Genomic DNA, 2,500 nt, shown 5'->3' on the forward strand with positions numbered 1-2,500 from the left:
GTGTGTTGATGAGTAATGTTGTGGAGTAGTGTGTGTTGTGGAGTAGTGTGTGTTGATGTGTAATGTTGTGTAGTGGTGTGTGTTGATGTGTAATGTTGTGTAGTAGTGTGTGTTGATGTGTAATGTTGTGTAGTAGTGTGTGTTGATGTGTAATGTTGTGGAGTAGTGTGTGTTGATGTGTAATGTTATGTAGTGGTGTGTGTTGGTGTGTAATGTTGTGGAGTAGTGTGTGTTGATGTGTAATGTTGTGTAGTGGTGTGTGTTGATGTGTAATGTTGTGTAGTGGTGTGTGTTGATGTGTAATGTTGTGGAGTGGTGTGTGTTGATGTGTAATGTTGTGTAGTGGTGTGTGTTGATGTGTAATGTTGAGTAGTGTGTGTTGATGTGTAATGTTGTGTAGTAGTGTGTGTTGATGTGTAATGTTGTGGAGTAGTGTGTGTTGATGTGTAATGTTGTGTAGTAGTGTGTGTTGATGTGTAATGTTGAGTAGTGTGTGTTGATGAGTAATGTTGTGGAGTAGTGTGTGTTGATGTGTAATGTTGTGTAGTGGTGTGTGTTGATGTGTAATGTTGTGGAGTAGTGTGTGTTGATGTGTAATGTTGTGTAGTGGTGTGTGTTGATGTGTAATGTTGTGGAGTAGTGTGTGTTGATGTGTAATGTTGTGTAGTGGTGTGTGTTGATGTGTAATGTTGTGGAGTAGTGTGTGTTGATGTGTAATGTTGTGTAGTGGTGTGTGTTGATGTGTAATGTTGTGGAGTAGTGTGTGTTGATGTGTAATGTTGTGTAGTAGTGTGTGTTGATGTGTAATGTTGTGGAGTAGTGTGTGTTGATGTGTAATGTTATGTAGTGGTGTGTGTTGATGTGTAATGTTGTGGAGTAGTGTGTGTTGATGTGTAATGTTGTGTAGTGGTGTGTGTTGATGTGTAATGTTGTGGAGTAGTGTGTGTTGATGTGTAATGTTGTGTAGTGGTGTGTGTTGATGTGTAATGTTGAGTAGTGTGTGTTGATGAGTAATGTTGTGGAGTAGTGTGTGTTGATGTGTAATGTTGTGGAGTAGTGTGTGTTGATGTGTAATGTTGTGGAGTAGTGTGTGTTGATGTGTAATGTTGTGTAGTGGTGTGTGTTGATGTGTAATGTTGTGTAGTGGTGTGTGTTGATGTGTAATGTTGTGTAGTAGTGTGTGTTGATGTGTAATGTTGTGTAGTAGTGTGTGTTGATGTGTAATGTTGTGGAGTAGTGTGTGTTGATGTGTAATGTTATGTAGTGGTGTGTGTTGATGTGTAATGTTGTGGAGTAGTGTGTGTTGATGTGTAATGTTGTGTAGTGGTGTGTGTTGATGTGTAATGTTGTGGAGTAGTGTGTGTTGATGTGTAATGTTGTGTAGTGGTGTGTGTTGATGTGTAATGTTGTGTAGTGGTGTGTGTTGATGTGTAATGTTGTGTAGTAGTGTGTGTTGATGTGTAATGTTGTGGAGTAGTGTGTGTTGATGTGTAATGTTGTGTAGTAGTGTGTGTTGATGTGTAATGTTGTGTAGTAGTGTGTGTTGATGTGTAATGTTGTGTAATAGTGTGTGTTGGTGTGTAATGTTGTGGAGTGGTGTGTGTTGATGTGTAATGTTGTGTAGTGGTGTGTGTTGATGTGTAATGTTGTGGAGTAGTGTGTGTTGATGTGTAATGTTATGTAGTGTGTGTTGATGTGTAATGTTGTGTAGTAGTGTGTGTTGATGTGTAATGTTGTGGAGTAGTGTGTGTTGATGTGTAATGTTATGTAGTGGTGTGTGTTGATGTGTAATGTTGTGCAGTGGTGTGTGTTGATGTGTAATGTTGTGTAGTGGTGTGTGTTGATGTGTAATGTTGTGTAGTAGTGTGTGTTGATGTGTAATGTTGTGTAGTAGTGTGTGTTGATGTGTAATGTTGTGGAGTAGTGTGTGTTGATGTGTAATGTTGTGGAGTAGTGTGTGTTGATGTGTAATGTTGTGGAGTAGTGTGTGTTGATGTGTAATGTTGTGGAGTAGTGTGTGTTGATGTGTAATGTTATGTAGTGGTGTGTGTTGATGTGTAATGTTGTGGAGTAGTGTGTGTTGATGTGTAATGTTGTGTAGTGGTGTGTGTTGATGTGTAATGTTGTGGAGTAGTGTGTGTTGATGTGTAATGTTGTGTAGTGGTGTGTGTTGATGTGTAATGTTTTGTAGTAGTGTGTGTTGATGTGTAATGTTGTGGAGTAGTGTGTGTTGATGTGTAATGTTGTGTAGTGGTGTGTGTTGATGTGTAATGTTGTGGAGTAGTGTGTGTTGATGTGTAATGTTGTGGAGTAGTGTGTGTTGATGTGTAATGTTATGTAGTGGTGTGTGTTGATGTGTAATGTTGTGGAGTAGTGTGTGTTGATGTGTAATGTTGTGTAGTAGTGTGTGTTGATGTGTAATGTTGTGTAGTGGTGTGTGTTGATGTGTAATGTTGTGGAGTAGTGTGTGTTGATGTGTAATGTTGTGTAGTGGTGTGTG

General features: G+C 39.2%; 1 protein-coding gene across 3 annotated transcripts in view; it reads left to right on the forward strand.

The window, feature by feature from the left end:
• gk5 (glycerol kinase 5) overlaps positions 1–2,500 on the forward strand; it is a 14,171-nt gene that overhangs the window by 6,887 nt on the left and 4,784 nt on the right. The window lies entirely within an intron of this gene.

This window comes from Tachysurus vachellii, chromosome 1 (assembly GCF_030014155.1).
Source record: "Tachysurus vachellii isolate PV-2020 chromosome 1, HZAU_Pvac_v1, whole genome shotgun sequence".
NCBI classification, from domain to species: Eukaryota; Metazoa; Chordata; class Actinopteri; order Siluriformes; family Bagridae; genus Tachysurus; species Tachysurus vachellii.